Here is a 20040-nt window from a genome sequence, read left to right on the forward strand (position 1 = left end):
AAGGCCAGTGCCCACCATCCATTAGGTTCTATTAAAGTGGGAACCACCCGTTTGTGTCTCCTGTCCAGGATCCACTGTTTGAAAGCATTTGGGTAATTATAGCTTTCCTTGCTGCCTTTGGCTTTTAGTTTGAGTGGATTAATTATGTGCCATGTCGAGAGCTTTCTCCTGATCCCTCTGAGCTCCTCTTTTCCTCCTACTGGCTGTTTTCATCAGCTTTGATAAGTCACAATAGTTCACTGGTTTCTCTTTCTTTTCTGTCACGCGGAAACTGGGCTGTTCCCAGCTTTCCTCTCCTCTCTAACTTATGCTCTACATGTTTCCTTGGAAGCTTATGTGATTACGAGGAGGCCCTTTAATATCAATGATCAGGTGGGTTTGAAGAAATGGCAAGGAAAAGAAAGAGTAATCGAACCAGTTCCAGTTTTTTAAAAAGTCACCAAGAGCTGGAGCAAAACCCTTTTTTTTTTTTTTTTTCAAATTTCACATTTTGGGTGTATCTGCAGTGAACAGTCACTAATCCTGAGAGATAATCTCTTCCCTGGTATTTCAGTTTTATTTTGCAGATGTCTGATTCTGCATATGCGCTCCTTGAAACTAACAAGCATTAGTGGCTAAAGACTTTGAAAGCCATTCAGGCACTCTGTTTATACTGCACCTTTTACTCACCACGACTGCCAAGGGCCTAATCTGGCTCTTCCCTAAACAGAATGCCCTCAGGAGGAAAGATAAGGGCATTGAAACATTGAGCAGGCCTTTTACTAACCAGGAAGCTCCTGTCTGCAGGAGATGGCAAGGGAGTCTGGGTCCCATTCCATGATAGGTGCATAGTAGATGCTCAGTAAATCATCATTGGATGGAATAAACCCAGTTCCTGCCCCAGCACCAGGCACAGGGTAGCTGCTCAATAAATATTTGTTGGAATAATGAATAAACTTCTATATTGCATGGGGGAAGAATTTCAGTCAATATAGAACTTGCATCATTTTAACCTCTGGAAGGTTTTGGGTGAGTAAAGTAGGAAAGCAGCCACAATCAAGGAAGCAGATAGCCAATCCAAGCCCTCCAGTTGAGGAGACCTACTCTATATTCCTGTGGGAACTTGGATGCCGCTGACTGACGGGTGTTGATGTAAGAAGTGTCCATCTCCAGAGCACAGGAAGGCACTTGATAGTGAGCTGTCAGTCTGGAGGCTGGAGCTCCAACTGCATCTCTGGAGCAGAGGAGTCCCACAGGGGGAGCAAACGTGCTTCTGCCCAGGTCCCAGGATGCCTGCTTGTGATGTCTCTAGGGAGCATCCTTATCACATCTAGATAAGTGTTCCACTCGAAGGAGAGAAGACAGCCAAATAAGGACCTAGATATTCCTTACTCATGCTTGCAACCCACCCCTCTTCTCTACTCCATTTGGGAGAAAAGATCCTGAAGTTAAGTTCTTAGGAGACACCTGTCCAGTTCACAAGAACTTTCCAAGTCAACCCTGAGTCCCGCAGGAGGACCACAGGTTCATGCTGGCTGCAAGCTCAAACACTGATCCTATTCCCTCCCATCTATCAATGCAGAGTACTCACACATTTTTATTGTGGCCTAATATACACTGGAAATCACTCAGCTGAGCTCCCCTTTGTACAGAGGAGGATGGAAGGAATGAGTGGTTTCCTGCTCTTTATCAGGCCACACTAAAAATGTGTGAGTACCCTGCATCAATAGCTGGGAGAGAACAGGATCAGTTTTTAAAGTTGTGGCCAGCATGAACAGGAAACAGTCTAGTTTCTTTTCTTTAAACTTTATTCTTCTCCATTGACTGTTTGGGGCTCTGAAATCCAGAGGTGACACTATAGCCCAGCGTGTGTTTCCCAAGGTCGCATCTCCACCCACTGCTCTACAGGCTCCACTCAACATCTGTCCCTATTTAGATCACTCTCAAATCCAGCCCTAATGCATTCCTCCATTCAGCAACCCCAATCAAACGTACACAGTGTGGGGTGCCGAGTGTACAGTAAACAGCTGAACAAAACAATCATGATTCCTGCTTTGCTGGGATCTCATACTTTTAGAGGGTAACACGTGCTTAATAAACAAATACATTATTACAAATTTTAATATGTGTCATGAAAGATTAACAGGAGTTGGTGTAGGTTAATTTGGGAGATTGAGAAAGACTGCTCTGAGAAAGTGTTATTCGATCCCAGACCTGGAAAAGAAGTTATCCAGGCAAAGAGTTGTAGAAAGTTCTCAAGGGGGTAGGGAAGGGCTAATTCAAAGACTCCTGCAGTGGAAAAAAACCAGATTGGACCACCAGAGCTCAGTGTGCCCCCCAAAATTGAAAGAAATGCATGTGTTTAGAACATTCTAAATGAGGGCAGTCAGATGGGATGAGCCCCAAGAAATGGTGGATTAGTTAAGATAATGCTTACTGCTAAGTGCACTAAGGCTTTCAAAGTTTTTGGCCACTAATGCTTGTTAGTTTCAAGGAGCTCATATGCAGTGTCAGACATCTGCAAAATAAAACTGAAATACCAGGGAAGAGATTATCTCTCAGGATTATGTGACTGCTCATTGCAGATACACTCAAAATGTGAAATTAAAAAAAAAAAAAAAGAAGATAATGTAAACATAAACTGTGTTAGTTCAAACAGGAAAGATATTTATTTCTCATTTACAGGATGCAAAATGGGCATTCTGAGATCTAGACAGTTTCTCTTCCAAGTAGTGTTTTGGAGACCATGTCTTCTTTCATCTTGCAGCTCAGCCATTTGTGACAAGCCGCCAAGGCCACATCTTATCTACATGGAGGCCTCTGCACAAGAGGGTTTTCTGAGCCCCGGCCTGTCTAGTAGTGGACTGCACTCACATTCCTAACTGCATATCTAACTATACACCTAACTCCAAGGGAGAGTAAGAAATGTGGTCAGTGTGTGTTCCCAGGGAGGATAGTGATGCAGGTGCTGGGGACCTTGTACTCCCAGCTATATTCCTAGTGCACTAAGGAGCCTGAGCAAGGACGCACCTGCAGCAAATCCATCATCTTGTCTAAACCCACACGTGCAATCGCTCATGTCAGGCACTGGGCCCCGAACCAAATACATCATCCCCCTCAGAAAGCAGTGTGTTCCTTCTTCTTCCAGTGATACCTTTCCAGACCCGACAGTCACCTTTCCTGCCCTGTTGCCATCCACGCTTCCCTCCCCGCCCCAGATGCAGACTTATTCAGTAGTCGCCCAGCTAGACTGTTCAGTGGATTTCTTTCCGCTGTGATCCAGAATGCTAATTTATATATCTACAGCGTAGAATATCTCCTCTCAGTGACAGTCATCCCTGGCTGTCATGTAGAGCAACATTTCCTCAGTGTTAAGTCATCCAAGAAGCTTAACTAATAACTTTAGAGAACATGGATATCAGAATCTTTAGATTCTTCAAAATCTCTCTAAAATGTGTCTTTCATTCCTGCTTTAAAAACAAACAAACAAACAAACAAAAAACCCGTTGCTTTCTTCTAATTATCTACTATCATCTACTAGAAAATGCTCAAACTTATGTAGTGTGGAGAAACTGACATAACCCATCATTTCAAAATTCTTCTTACCCTATCCCCCTCTAGCCATCCAGGATGCCCAACTGTCCCCCATAGTCCAAACAGTGTGGGTGAATTCCCACCTCATCCTGCCCCCTCTGCCCCGAATGGCCTGTGCCTGCCCATTTTTCTCTGTGAATCCTACGATCCTTGGTGTGCACCCTCACCCCAAGTCTTACCTTCTCTGGGAAGCCTTCCCTCTCCCACAACAATCAGAAATAAGCTTTCTGTTTCTGGAGTTTTGTAGCACTGACTACCTCTAAGCAGCTTCTTATTTTGTTTCTTCTGCTTATTCAGGAGGCTACCTCTGGGGTTTTGTGGAGGGTTCAGTTACAGATATTTCCACTTTCCTATTCACAGCTCTCTTCTCCAAGAAGCAGATTGTTGGTATAGGAGTGTTGCCCTGGTGGGGGGGTCTGTCTTTCAAATTTTCCATATTATCAATATTTTCCTAACTGACCTATAATATTTGTACATATTTTGTGAGTACACTATTGTAATTTCATATATGTATACAATGCATAATGCATTTAGCATTTGCATTCCCTCAAATGTTAATGTTGGGAGTCCTCACGCTCTTCTCCTATCTCCTGGTCATTTTGAGCTACAGAATTACTTGCTGAAAACTGTAATTGCTCTACTGGGTCATATGATTCTGGCCCCACTCCCCTCCCTACCCTGCTCCGACTGTTCCAGTTCCCTATTATTCACAAGATTTTTCATGTGACAATCTGTGCTAAGCCAGGAGAGTGCATCAGACCGACTGATGTGTGTTTTCTGAGTACCCTGTCTTTGGCATTTTGTTACCTAAACCTCTGTAGGGGACCATCCCCGAGCAAAATGAGCCTCTAACGTGATAGCAGGCCCCTTAGTTCCGTTTCTAAATCTGCCTGATTCTAAACATTCTTATTTGAGTCAGATGGAGAATTCAATTTTGTCTTGTTTTCCTCCTCATTTAATTGGTTTTCCATATGCAGGTTCAGAAGTGGAGTTTTGCTGAACACACTGTCCCTGGGTGGGAGTAAATGATCACTGGTATCAGGGGAAAGGGGAGGAATTTTCAAGTTGAGTCCCTCCCACCTGCTTTGGAAAGATGTTAGAGGGAGAAGAGGACCACGCTGGCCAGCACAGACTCCTACTCTGCCCTTGTGTGAGTCCTCTCATGACCGTGTGAGATGCCTAACAGATGGCACCTGAAGGGGGTGGTACAAGGACCAGGGCTTCAGAAATCTCCAGATAGCTGTCTGTTGGACTCCACAATCAAGCTACCAAATCGTCTGCAAGTTCAGGAACATGTGAGGTGTTCTCTGGAACAGAACCTTTTCAACCAAAGTTGATCTAAAAGATTGGGATAGAGCAGTTGCCTAGCAGCATGAGTCCCTGGGTTTGGTCCCCAGTCACTGCAAAAAAAAAAAAAAAAAAAACAACCCGGTGGGAGGGTGGGAGACCCAAAGTGATCTGAAGATTTGATGGCCCTTTTTAAATATTTCATTCTAAATCAGGCAGAGCAAAGAAGCCATCTCTGCATGCTGTCTCATGTTTCTAGTTTTGTTTGGGAAGAGAGATTGTGTTCTGACTTTTGGTTCGTGTGAGACCTCGTTAGCGTCTCCAAAATTCAAACATCCTTAGTTTCCACTGGGCTGCTGCCCAAGAATTAGGGTAGGCTAGAAAGAGTTGCCCTGAATGTTTGCTTTTTTACCTTTGGCAAGCAGCACCCAGTGTCCCTCATTGCAATGATTATAGGGTGTATGTAACGTGCTGGGGTTTGGGCCGTGGACAGCAGGGCTGTCCTTGGAAGAATGCCAACTGGCTTCAGTTTTCTGCAACTGAAATTGTCGCTGTTGCTACCCCAGTACGGGCTTCTGGGCTCTGGATACACAGCATCACTACACTTCCCAGAGAGACCAGGCCTGCCTGACAGCCATCATGGGCAGAACCATGAGCAAAGCCCCCTTTCCAAATTAAGTATTAAATTAGCATTATTTCATCCTTATCCAAAAATGTGCTCAGAGCCTAGACGGGCCTTTCCTGCGCACTGGAATACGGACTGTACAATGCCGGAAGAGCTCGGCCTTCAGCAAGGCGTTTTGGATCGTGAGGCTTTGTGGTTGGGATTTCACTAAATGCCATGTTGGGGGCGGGGGAGTCTTTCTTCTTTCATCCAGAGCCAAAGAACAGACGACTCAGCCTGCTTCATGCTCATCATCTTAATCACAGGCTGAAGATGAATATTTTTGGTTAGTTTCCTTTTATATATATATATATATATACACAAAATGCCTATTTATAGCCATTTGTTGTCGGACTCTACCAATTACTTGAAAAAACGTGTATTTAGAGAGAGACAGACTAAAAATGTGAATTCGACGGGTAGCTATCATCCTGTATTAGATCAGCCTTTTGTGAGGAGGAGAATGGAGAGGGTGGTTGGCACAGGATCACTCATGCCAGGACTGCCCGTCTGCTTTCACTTTAACTGGAGGATGATTAGAGCAAATGAACACTCTTCTCTGTATCTGTCTTATCTTTGTTGTTATAAGCTCCCTGGACCCCAAGTTCACGTGTCCATGGGCGTTCTGTGTTAAAGCCCTGCTCAGTAGCTTTCTCCCCATCAGCACCATGCCAAGCCCCGGGCTCTCATTCCTGCTCGCTCACACTTTCCTGTCTCCTGGTCGGGTTTCTCCGTGGAATATTTGGTTTCTGTGGTGCTCGCTCTTCTCGTCCAACTCCTCCTTCTCGGTCTTTTGGGGGGATCCTTCCCCTCTTTGTTTTTCAGCTTTGGATTTCTTCAGCATTCCATCCGCTTCCCCTTTCTCTTCCCAGACCACATGTTTCTACCTCTCCAGCTACAGCAGGAACGGATCCAGCTGGGGAGTCCAGCTTGGCCATGGATGGGGGACGTCGGAGAGGAGTTGCTGTGGAAGCTATCCTGTGGGCTGTCAGAGGTACAGAATGTGTTCCTCTGACTCCTTGCACTCCACCTCACACTGGGCATAGGGCTCAAAAAGGCAGGGCGGCTCACGGGGACAGTATATAAAGGCAAAGGAGCCAGAGGGATCATATAAACTATTGTCCATGGAGGAGAAGGGGACACGCAGGCTAAAGAGGTTGAACCTATTTTCATGGCCAAGGCCAGCAACAGGAGATAGATGGCAAATTCTCTCTCCATAAATGCAGGGTAGGAGCACCACTGAAGGGTCAGGAGACTGACAAAGGAGCTCGGGTGGAACCAGTCAACCTGACAGAGCATCTTCTCTGGGCTAAGTACCACTCACTGTGGAAAGCGCTTTGTGTGCATCTTCTCACTTGGAGACTGGAAAGGAGGACAGTGCCCAGTGAGAAGGACATGCCAAGTAGACAAGCGAGCTTTCTGCCTGGATTGCCTTTGTCAACACTTTCTTTACCTTTCACGTTGACCTGGTCCTTGCTCAAGGAGCACCACCCTCCCGGATCCTTCCCAGGGTCATTTGCTTCTCCTTTGGAATCTCCCGGCCCTCTGTGCATTCAGTCATGTAGGCAACACATGTTTATTCCAGTACTTTGGAATTTTTGAAGTCTGAACACAATTATTTTCTTATTACCTGCTAGACTGGTTTATTCATGCTGAGAGTTCAGTATCTAGCACACGTCGTGATTAACAGGATAGAAATTAGTTGAACAGATAAATGAATAACAATATTTAAGTTATTTATTCAAGATTCAATTTAACCCCAAGCATAAGAGATTCTCCCATCAGCCCATTTCAGACCCGCGTGACTTAATTTACCGGCGTGGTCATGAGTGGAGGATTCATTGAGTGGTTGTTTTCTGTTTTTTGGTTTACATTGTTAAGTTGACACTCCTGGCTAATGTCAGACATTAACCAACTGTTGACGTTCCCTATAAAACAGGCACATTCTCCGCATACTTATTATACACAATTCAATAATGATTAACATTTGAACTCTGTCTAGGCTGAGCAAACCACATCAAAGCACCTTTTTTTCACTAGGACTTTTAAAATATCAAATATGGACTGAGTGAGTAGGTGTCAGAGAAATTGACTTTGTAAACTGAAAATCATAAACTTAGATTCATTTGAAATCTGTCATGTGGAGTGCATATATATAAAAATTATGAGCATTTTGGTTTTCCCCTTGTAGGTAATAAATAACATCTGTAATATTCCTCCTCGCCTTTTTCTGATTAGCTTCGTGTCTGGTGTATTTTTTCTGACACTCTTGTTAACATCATAAGGATTTCACCAAGGACAGACAGGATTCTAAATAAGGGGTGTGGGTGTAACAGAAAACTTGCCTCAGGCAGGTTTGAGTCCAGAAAGAAGGAGGATTTTTAATGGTAGTCAGGCTGCCCTGTTTTACTCTTCCCCAGGTCGACACCAGCAGAGCTGGCAGGTTCCAAAGAGTGGGAGTACCTGGGAAGGATAAAGGGCATGTGGGCCCATCCCCCTGCTGGCATGGCTCCCCAGATCCCCTCGTCCCCCCCTTGATGTGTGTGGGTGCATCCAGAATGCACCCTGGCCACAGGCTTCCACTCGGGGTCAGTGAAGCCCAAAGGATCCTCTGGGGGCTGCCAAAGGTGACCCAAGGTGGAGAGGTTAGACAGCTCTCCTTTAAGCTGTTTTACGTAGGGGATGACTGCCCAGAGTTTGTTTGGAGGGAAGATTTGGCCACATAGTCTGAAAACCACTGCTGTCACTGAACTGTGTAATTTCAACAACTACTATTTTAGTAATGATAATAATAAATAATAGGTGACATTTATTGAGAGCTTACTATGTGCCAGGGACCCTGCTAAAGACTTTTGATGTAATATCTTATTTAATCCTCAAAAAAAAACTATGAGATCGTTACTCATTTTAATCATGAGAAAGCAGAATAAAGTGCCCATGGTTATAGGATTATTAATTAGAAGAGTTGGTCAGGGGGCTTGGGCTACAAAGCCAGAGATCTCAATCCCTTGCAATCACAGCAGTCAAGTAGCCCTGGCAGCCTGGGTAACTAAAACCCAACACAGCAGATGTCTGCTAAGTGCCCGTTGTGGTCAGGCATTAAATGACGCTTGAACTCCACTTAACTCTGAGCTTCACTCTACTCCTGTCCCCCGTCCCCCATGGCCTCACCTAGTTTTGGAAAAGTCTGACAAGCAGAGAGGCAGATAAGTAAGGGTGGAAGGAAAAACCGTCTTGACACCCTCCCTGAGTGCCCGAGCCCATCCAGCATTCTCCTGGCCCATCCGGGCCTCCCTCCCACCACCTCGCCTTTCCTTTTACTCCCCTCCCGCTCACGTCTTCTTTCTTGGGTGTTTTCTTTTCGCTTCCCTCGTTGTTCCTCCTCGTTCCTCCTCGTTGTTCCCTCATTGCTTCTGGTGGATTCTCCATTGTCACACCAGGGCAGGTCACAGCCACTCCCACTGCTGCACTAGTGTGTGCCCTCTGTTTTCCTTCCCCAGCATTAGACCTGGGGCCTCAATAAACACTTCATATTTTAATTTTACTTCAAGGGTGTATGTCTGAAGACTGTTGAATCCATTCCATTGTTTCCCCAAAAATATGGCTGAATTAGAATCGTCTTTTTGAGCCAAGAACCCTGGTGTTTTGTTGTTGTTTAAACAGGGCGTGCGACCAGAAATGGGGAACCTGCCCATAAAATTAATGGCAAGCAAAGTGAGAATCCGTGAGAGCCCTGATAGCTTACAGTGAGCCTGAGAAACAAATTCCCATGGGGGGTGGGGAGCGGGGATTGATTCCAGTAGTGTGGTCAGATATTTCGAAAAGCCACAAGAAATGTTTATGCTGAAGTTAAAGTTGCAGCAAAAACCATATAATGATCGTTTCTGGTGTCCAAGGTTATGTACACTACAGGACTTCCTGCAACTCTGTGCCCCCACCCACATCCCACTTTACACCCCAACCCCTGCATCCTTACCCGAGCCCTGCAAATCATCATCATCATCTCCATCATCACCACCGTCACCATCAAGTGCCGACTCAGCCCTCCAGTTGTGTCCTGGCATCATTTCTTTAAGGAGACCTTTTCTTCCCCCCTCACTGATCTAGGTTCCCTTGGCAGCTGCTTCTGACCTCACAGTGTTACGGGGTTAGGTGGTCAGGTGCACCTAAGCCTTGATGGCTGTCCACACCTAGGTTCAACCTAAACTGAAAGGATTTCTTTTGGTTGGTAGATTGGTTTTGTCTCTGTTCCCAGTCTGATGGCAACTGCAGTGGGAATTTGAGAGACCTGTAACTGGGTTCTTTACATCCAGGAGCTCATTTGTTCCTCACAGTCCTCCTGTGGCGTAAGCAGTATTTGTTTGCTCATTTTGCATGGAAAGAAACAGAGTGCTTCAATGAGTTTATAAGACAACAAAAAGAGATTGCTCTCAACACCACGAAGATGCACAGTGAGTTCTCTGAGTTCCTTTTCAGAACTAAATAGTAGTGGCATAGGGCAGGACACTGCTAAATTCCGAGGAGTTTGCACCTCTCAGTTTCCAGCTGGGGTGGCCATCCATGCTGCTTCTGGGGGACTTTTTCCATCTTCAAAAATTTAGCAGGAAAGGACAGTAGAGCATCAGCTCAGGTTGTGGGGGTTCATAGAAAACCTTTTATTTTTAGATCCACCAGGCTTTTTAAAATAGGAACTAAGGCAACATTATACACACTCACACCCAGCTATGTACGTCCTTACCAAGCAACAAGATGACGGGGCCACCTTGGCCTAAACCCACTGTCACTGGACATGTGAATCCATGAGCAGACTGGAGATTGGACCCGCACGTGGGCCAAGTGCCTCTCTCCAGCTAAGACTGAATGTGCTGTGGTCCCATGCAGAAAGCCAGACTCCGGGCTGTGAGCCTCTCACTAGCTGGCACAAAAAGGACCTTAGTGACTTGAACTTCACTTGGAGTTTGGAATTGTTTGAACTTTTCACTAGGTTGACCAGGAAGAAATGACCAGCCAATCTAACGTTTAGGGTAAATCCATCTTTACTGTAAACTTTGAGATAATTGATTCTCCTAATAAGCAAATAGGCTATTCTTTAATAAACTTTAAGCACAAAAGTTGAAGGTGGTTATTGCTACTTAAACCTAAATCATGCCTGTTCACTAAAACCACACCTGACAAGATTCTATATTAGAAAACACATTGAAATTAAGCTTGTGGAAAGATTGGGAGGGTCTCTGACAGTCATGTGAGTGTGCATCACTGTAAAGTAAGTATGCCCACATCAAGCTTGAAGATGGCCTCACACTGGCAGGAAAGGGCAAAGGATCAGTGGCAGAATGAAATTTTAAACTGACTTTGGTAGATTATAACAATGATTAAAAACAAAGAGCTCAGTGGAAATGAGTGGCAGGACACAAACCATAGGACAGAAAAGACAATAAACCCTTAAGTGACAAATCATAGCTTTCATCCACAGACACTATTTTCCCCAGCCCTATTCAAATTCTGGAACATAAATGAGGGAGCACATATAGGTTCTCCCCAAACCCAGACCCTAGAAGTGGATTTGTTTTCTGTGTGGTTTTTAGTGTTAGGTTTTATTTCATTTTTCTGATATAATAATGATTTCTGCCTAATTTACTCAGGAAATAACCTCAAAAAAAACCCAAAAAACTTGGGAATCAATCTAACAAAAGAGTTGAAAGACCTTTGTAACAAAAACTACAGAACACTAAAGAAAAAAAATTGAAGAAGACCTTGGAATATGGAAAGGGGGGGCCCATGCTCCCTGAATAGGCAGAATTAATATTGTCAAAATGGCCATACTACCCAAAGCACATAACAGATTTAATGCAATTCCAATTAAAATGCCAACATCATTCCTCAAAGAAATAGAAAAAGCAATCATGAAATTCGCTTGGAAAAATAGAGATCCAGAATAGCCAAAGCATGCTTAGCAAGAAAAGGGAAGCAGGAGGCATCACAATACCAGACCCTAAAACTATACTGCAGAGCCATAGTAACAAAAACACAATGATATGGCACCAGAACAGACATGTAGATCAATGGTACAGAATAGAAGACACAGAGTCTAATCCACAGTTATCTCATACGAGACAAAGGCACCAAAAATATTCACTGGAGAAAAGAGCTATTCAACAAATTATGCTGGGAAAATTGGAAATCAATCTATAAAAAATGAAATTAATTCAAAATGAAACTCAAAGTGTATCAAAGATTTAGGCACTAGAACAGAGTCCTAATAGAAGAAAAAGTAGACCCAAATCTTCACCATGTCAGCTTAGGATCTGACTTCCTTACGAGACTCCTAAAGTGCAAGAAATAAAATCAAGAATCAATAAATGGGATGGATTCAAACTAAAAAACTTCTTCTCAGCAAAGGACACAATCAATAACTTGAAGAGAGAGCCTATATAATGGGAGAAAATCTTTACCACATACCCCTCAGATAGAACATTAATCTTTAGGATATATAAACAACTAAAAAAACTTAACATCAAAAAAAGCCAAATAACCCAATCAATAAATGGGCTAAGGAACTGAACAAACACTTCACAGAAGAAGAAATACAATTGATCAACAAATATATGAAAAAATGTTCAACATCTCTAGCAATTAGAGAAATGCAAGTCAAAACTACTCTAAGATTTCTTCTCATTCCAGTCAGAATGGTAATTATCAAGAATACAAGCAACAATAAGTGTTGGTGAGGATGTGGGGGGAAGTGTACACTCATACATTGTTGGTAGGACTGCAAATTTGTGCAATTATTATGGAAAACAGTATGGAGTTTCCTCATAAAACTTGGAATGGAACCTCCATTTGACCCAGCTATCGTACTCCTCAGTTTATACCCAAAGGACTTAAAATCAGCATACTGCAGGGACATAGTCACATCAATGTTAATAGCAGCTCAACTCACAGTAGCTAAACTATGGAACCAACCTAAGTGTCCTTCAACATATGAATGGATAAAGAAAATGTGGTATATATACACAGTGGAATATTACTCAGCCTTAAAGAAGAATGAAATTATGGCATTTGCTGATAAATGGATGGAGCTGGAGAATATTATGCTAAGCAAAATAAGCCAATCCCCAAAAACCAAAGGCCAAATGTTTTCTCTGATATGCAGATGCTAATTCATAATAAGGATGGGGGACTTGGGGAAAATAGAGTTACTTTGGATTAGGCAGAGGGTAGTGAAGAGAGGGGAGGGGGTATGGAGATAGGAATGAAAGTAGAATGAATCAGACATTATTACCCTATGTACATCTATGACTATACGACTGGTGTGATTCTACGTCTTGTATTATCAGAGAATGGAAAGTTATATTTTATATACGTATGATATGCCAAAGTGCATTCTACTGTCATGTATAACTGATTAGAAGAAATTTTTAAAAAATATACTCTGGTTTCTCTTCAGATCGTATAAATCTTTCGCCTTTTACTAAAAAATAGTGACTTCTGCCTAATTTACCCAGGAAATAGAATTAAAAGAAAAAAATACTATTGTATGAAGATATGATCATTATTGCAAGACATTATTACCTATGCCATATAGGTATTGCAGGGATTAAGTAATGATGTTTTATGTTTATGAGCACATAGTTAAGTGCTTATAAGTATTAACCATTACTAATTAAACATTATTATCTTTAATGTTGATCATGTTCACTGTAGTTATACAATACAACAGACACTATGCTAAGCATATGTGTGCCTTATCTCCCTGACTATAGTGAAACTAATTTTATAGAAAGTGAATTGAGGCATGGGAAGTTCATAAAGTTGCCCAAGAGGGCAAAACTGGTAACATTAACTGTTTTAGTCAGGTTCCTTTTTTTGCCCCCCTTTGGCAACTGTGATCAAAAGACCTGATAAGAACAATTAGAAGAGGAAAAGTTTATTTTAGGGTTCACAGTTTGAGAGGTCTCAGTCTATAGGTGGCCAACTCTGTTCCTTAGGGCTAAAGATGAAGAGGACATCATGGTGGAAGAGTGTGGTGGAGGGAAGTAGCTCAAGAAATCCCACCAGGAAGCAGAGAGAGATGACTCCACTCACCAGGGATAAAATATATACCCCAAAGGCACACTCCAATGACCCCCCTCCTCCAGTTACACCCTACCTGCCTCCAACATCACTCAGTTAATCTTTATCAGGGGATTAACACACTGGTCCGGTTAAGGCTGTCTTGACCCAATCCTTTTCACCTCTAAACCTTCTTGCATCGTCTCACATGCGCTTTTTGGGGAACACCTCACATCTAAACCATAACAGTAACATTTATCACATTGTCTATATTCTGGACTTAATACCGAACATCTTCAATGCATCATCACGTTTAGTCCATATTATATTGTGAATTACATACTATTATCTGAGATCGAGGAGGTTCAGCTGGCCCCGAAGTCACACAGCCATTGAGTGAAGGAGCTGAGGTTTGAACCCAAGCAGCCTGCTTTGTACTGCTGTGCACCGTGGCCTTCTGGGAGAAGGGGTGCTGGGACCTCACTTGCATCACGCAGTCCTCACCTGCACCCTCATTACCATCCTAGCACTGCTTTCCTCCAGGGTCAGAACAGTAAATCTTCCTAAGTCCCATTCTCTGCTCATGCCCAGCTCATTTCACTTGAGCAGCGTTGCAGAGAGAAGGTGACCTAGACCATCCTCTTTACCCCTGCGCCGATGCTGGAGATTTCCCACCTCCCAGCCCAAGCCCTTGCTTCTACCCCTAAAGCCAGAAGATTCCCCTCCCCATGGAAACTTGGCCTTTCAGAGCTGAGGAAGCTGTATTAGGAACATTCCGTATATTGAGCCAAAATGGTATTATGTACCTTTGTTTCCTCATTTATGGAATGAGGGATGGGAGGATTATAAGGGGATTAAATTAAATGCAAGCTAGCGGCTGAGGTTGTGGCTCAGTGGTAAAGCGCTTGCCTAGCACATGTGAGGCACTGGGTTTGATCCTCAGCACCACATAAAAATAAATAAATAAAATAAATGTATGATATCCATCTACAACTAAAAATATTTTTTAAAAAATTAGATGCAAAGTGCTTAAAACAATGCCTAGTCCGTTATTACGTTCGACAAATGTTAGCTGTTATTACTATTATTTTTATTATCACTTCTCCGTATTGTTTCTGCTCCTGAAAGTTTTATAGGATGATTCCAGTCCTTTTGAACTCCCTGTTTTCACCATTTTGTCAGCTGCAGCCTGCCCTTATCTCCTTAGATCCAGGACATGGTACTTGTCTTCTTGATGACCTTGTGTGCTTCATCCTGTGTCACTCCGTTCTGACCTACATGCATCGTCAAGAACTGCCCTTCCTGGATATTGCTTAGGTACATCAATATCCTCTTCAGAAGCCAAACTGGTTCTTGCTTGCTTTCATATTTGGGTGGATTTAAGTTTCTTGCCAAACCATACACACGTGCTATTTTCTTTGGGCATGAAAGCTTCCTATCTTCTCTGCACTTCCTCTTCTTATTTGCAGCAAAAAAAAAATTTTAAAGCATTATGTAATTAAAAGCCCCAATGTTTGATTATACACCAAAATGTTAATAGCAACTAATAAACTTACAATTTTTTTAAAATTCTCCCATTCATACTTTTCTGTATTTTTCAATATGTGTATAATAGGATCTATAATTAGAAAAAATAATGTGTTTTACAAAAGTACAATCATAAACTATTCTAGACAGTGATTTCCAAAGAGCCAGGAAGATGCCTTATGCAACCTAGAGAGCAGGATTGCCTTTCATGAAAATCAAGAGTATCCTTAGGCATTCCCCTTTTGGTGAATCCATTGCCTATTACTAATCTGTGTCTTTCAAACTACATTGTTACCTCAGACACTTCCTTCAAACAAAAATTAGAAAAGTACATTATATTTAGAGGACACCACAGATTGTTGCTTACAGATTGAACTGCTCTGTAGCAATAGAGATGAGAACCTGGACCCCTACTGACCAACTCACCATCCCCTCTCAAGATAGCTCTTGAGATCTGGAACTCTTTCCAGATATGGAGAGCTGTGTTTTCCACCTCATTCTAGAGACTTGAGCTCCTTCAGATTTTACTCAGATTAGGAGCACTGTAAATTTACTACATAGTATGTAAGATAGGGATATCCTTCATGCACCCTAAAATTTTCTGCTAATCTCCTTTTTCATGTCCCAAATCAATACATATGGCTAGTTTTATTGTCTCAGAGGTGGCTTTCAGCTCAGAAGAAAAAGAGAAAGATATATTTGTTTATGCTTCTCTCTTAGTTTCCCCATAGTTAGAAACTCCATAGTTTCTGCCCAGAGGTCAACAAACCCAATGCCCCTTTCTTATCCATCCTGCTGATGGATGGAGTGTTTGGTACTTCTAATTTGTGGTCTGATACCCCCTGCTCTCTTGGCTTCTGTGATGTCCTGTTTAACCAGTTTTCTTTCTCACATTATTTTCTTCTTCTCTACCTCATTTGCTGACAGCTTTTCTTGGTCCCTCAGTGCTCTGTTTCTGAGTTTCTGCTTTGCTTCTGTCAACAAATCCATTCCCAGGGTTTGGTGGTTACTGCATGGTAGGTGGTATTCAAACCAGTGTGTGCCTTCAATCTCTGAGACAGGGTCCAGTGCTGGATATTTCTACCTTGAGTTTGTCCAACTCCTTAAGTCAGGATGCTTAATGCTGGACTCATATTTTCCACACTGTTTCCTGCACCAGCATCTCTATTCTACCAACATCAACAATATTCTCCCAGTCACCTAGCTAATCCTAGAATTTTAATTATCTTGCATAACCTTTTTATCATGAAATACCTTGGATTGCACTTTCAAAACTTCTCTTAGATCTCTTTCTCATAACTTCTTGTCATGGAATTCCAGAACAAGATGGTTTATTACCACATACTTGTTAACCAAGAAATATTTCTTAAATTTAGATCTAGTCCAACTCCGTCACAGAAGTTTTGTTTGTTCACATGCTAAGAAAGCAACCCCTCCTCTCTATCATCCCAACTGTCTATTTCATACACTACCCATTTAATAATGAAAACACCAATTTAATAATTCAATATTTCTTATGTATAGAGATACAATATTCTCAACAAAATACTGACATATGGAATTCAGCAATGTATCAAAAGGATTATATGTCAGGACCAATCACTTCTTGGCCTTTTGGCTAAGATCAAGTGTAGTATCCGTTCTTATCAGTTTAATATGTCAGGACCAAATAAGATTTATCCAAGGAATGTAAAATTGGTTTAAGATCTGAAAATCCTATATGAAAAATTATAATAAATAAATAAAAATTTTTTAAAAAGATCTGAAAATCAGTTCATATAATATACCGTATCAATAGAATAAAGGACAAAAACACAAAATAATCTCAATAGTTGCAGAAAAGCCTTTAGACAGAATTCAACACCACTTCATGATAAAAGCACTCAAACTAGAAATAGAAGGAATCCTATTCAACTTGATAAATCCCATCTACAAAAACACCTATGCTGATATCACATTTATCTGTGAAAGGCTGAATGCTTCCCTCCTGAGATCAGGAATGAGACAAGGATATCTGCTCTTGCCATTTGTATCAGCATTAACTGGAGAGACTGACCAGAAAGTTTAGGCAAGGGAAAGGAAAAAGGACACTCGGTTAGCAGGGACATAAAACTATTAGGATCTTGTATATTAAAAAACCTAGGGTTCAGGTTTGAATGCTTGCCTAGAATGTTCAATGCCTTGGATACAATCCCCAGCACTGGAGAAGAAAAAAGAAAAACCTAATGAGTCAACTGAGAAGCTTTTAAAACTAACAAACAAGTTTGGCAAGGTTGTACAATACAAGAGCAATATATAATAATCTTTTTTTTTTACTGATTTTATTATTGTGTTTTAAAATACACGACAACAGTGGAATGCATTACAATTCTTTTTAAATATCTAGAGCACATTTGTATTTCTATAGAGCAGCAATAAACAAAGCAAACATGAAGTTATGAAAACGGTCACATTTGCAATAGCATCAAAAAAGAAAAATGGTATTTGTGGATATACAAATGACCGTTAGATTTTACACTCTAAATGGGTGAATTGTATCCTATGTGAACTAGATCTCAATAAAGCTCTTCGAGAAAATAATCCAATCTTTAAATAAATTAAATCCCTCTTTTGTCCCCCTGTTGATTAGAGAAAAAGTGGTAATTCCTACAGTCCAGTATTTAGCACTTTCTTGAGCTTGTTTCACCCATCTATCCAACTATTTACCTTTGCCTCCTGCAACAGCTACATTACTTGTCCTTCAAAGGCACTAAATTGTTGGAACTGTGTCTTCCATTCTTCAATCTAAAATTCCCATCTGTGCATCCAATTTTTATAGTCATTTCTTGCTTCATTAAGCTTTCCACCAGTAAGTTTCACCACCAAAGCATTGGGCTAAGGCTTTGGGTTGCAGAAGTGAATCAGGCTTAAAACACACCCTCAATTTTATTACACTAAAAGTGGTGTGTGTTGGCAGATGGCGCACAGGTGCACTTTTTAAAATCTTCTAAAGTCCCGTTTCATCAGTTTTTCCTCTGTGCTTCAGCCATTATCAACTTCTTCCTGCCGTGATCTTTTAAGATATTTACCATTAGGCCTTGGTCACATTCTGCCTCATATGTAATACCTTATCCCTTCATATGTAATACTTAGCTTCCTGTTTAATTTATAAATTGTATAAAGCTCATGTGTATTCATTTTCTGTTGCTGTTATAACAAATCACCACAAATTTAATAGCTCAAATTAATGCCAGTATCATCTGATAGTTCCATGGGCCACATGTCTGACACAGGCCTCCCGGGGCTGATATCAAGGTGTTGGCAGGACAGCATCACCTTCTGGGCATCTAGTACAGAATCAGTTGACTTGCCTTTTCCCAGCTTCTAATAATGGTCCATATTACTTAGCTCATGGCCTCCTTCTTCCACTGTCAAAGATAGTAGTGTTCCATCTCTCTGATCCTTCTCCTGTGGCTAAACCTCACTCTTACCATCACAGAAGCAATACTCCTTGCTTCTGTGGACTCAATATGATTAGGTTGGGCTCACCAGATAATCTAGAATAATCTTCACATCTCAGAGTCCTTGCCCTTACTCATGTCCCTTTTGTCATGTAAGGTAACATATTCACAGGTTCTAGAAAATTAAGGTGTGGACATCTTGGGGGACCCTTATTCTGTCTGCTCACCCTATCTTAGACTTCTTTGTATTGCGTAAGAATCTCACACCGTATCGATGGATGGATAAAAAAGTACTAACAACAAAAATGACAGCTCAATCTGGGGTAGCTATATAAAGAGATATAAAGAGTGAAAATATTATTAAAAGGGCTTTTTATCCCCAAATAAGGAAAACAGCAGTCAACCAGAAGTCACACTTCTAAATTTGTAAGAACTTAACAATGTAGTCTAAAAATGTGTGAAGCAAAAACAGACAGAACTAACAGAATAAATAAATTCTCAATTGTGGTGACTTTTAACAAAACTCTCTCCATGACTGATAGAACAAACAAAAATGCCCATAAAGCTATAACAGGTTTGAACACCAAAGTGAACACACTTGACTTAAGTGATTTGTGGATCACTGCACTCAACAACTTTGTGTGTGTCTGTGTGTGTTTGTGTGTGTGTGTGTGTGTGTGTGTGTGTGTTTTAAATGAGTCTGGAACACCAAAGATTGACCATGTAGTAGGCCATTAAGCAAGTGTCAACACACTGTAATGAATTTAAATCAAATACTGCAAATCTAAAATGATTCTAAAATGAAATGTTTATTTAAAAAAGAATAGATATATCCTGTGATGGTAGTAAAATCAAATCAGAAATTAGTAATAATAACTGGAAAATTCTCAAATATTCATGTTTTCAAATAACTATTTCAAATAATCAGTCAAAAAAGAAATCACAACGGAAGTTAGAAAGTATTTTGAACTAGACTAATGAAAATACATATTTAAAATTGCATGATAGGAGCTGGGGATGTGGCTCAAGCGGTAGTGCGCTCGCCTGGCATGCGTGCGGCCCGGGTTCGATCCTCAGCCCCACATACAAATAAAGATGTTGTGTCCGCCGATAACTAAAAAATAAATATTAAAATTCTCTCTGTCTCTCTCTCTCTCTCCACTCTCAAAAAAAAAAAAAAATTCTCTCTCTCTCAAAAATAAATAAATAAATAAATAAATAAAATTGCATGATAAAAAATTAGAAAATAATTGATAGTATTGAATGTATGAATTGAAATTAAAAAATGCTAAAAATAAATTATTCAAGAATTACAGAAAAGAGCAAATCAAGCCCCCCAAAAAATAGAAATAATAAAGATACTTTTTAACTCCATCAATTTATCTGCAAATGCCATAATTTTATTCTCTTTTAATGCTGAGTAATATTCCATTGTATATACTTACCACAATTTCTTTATCCATTCATCTATTGAAGGGCATCTGAGTTGCTTTCACA

General features: G+C 41.2%; 1 protein-coding gene and 1 pseudogene across 1 annotated transcript in view; both read left to right on the forward strand.

Annotated features, from left to right (window-relative positions):
• Arsb (arylsulfatase B) overlaps positions 1 to 20040 on the forward strand; it is a 174670-nt gene that overhangs the window by 144597 nt on the left and 10033 nt on the right. The gene's annotated exons all lie outside the window — the stretch shown is intronic.
• LOC143400565 (U2 spliceosomal RNA) lies at positions 16702 to 16823 on the forward strand (annotated as a pseudogene).

The sequence above is a fragment of the Callospermophilus lateralis genome, chromosome 5, assembly GCF_048772815.1.
Source record: "Callospermophilus lateralis isolate mCalLat2 chromosome 5, mCalLat2.hap1, whole genome shotgun sequence".
Taxonomy (NCBI): domain Eukaryota; kingdom Metazoa; phylum Chordata; class Mammalia; order Rodentia; family Sciuridae; genus Callospermophilus; species Callospermophilus lateralis.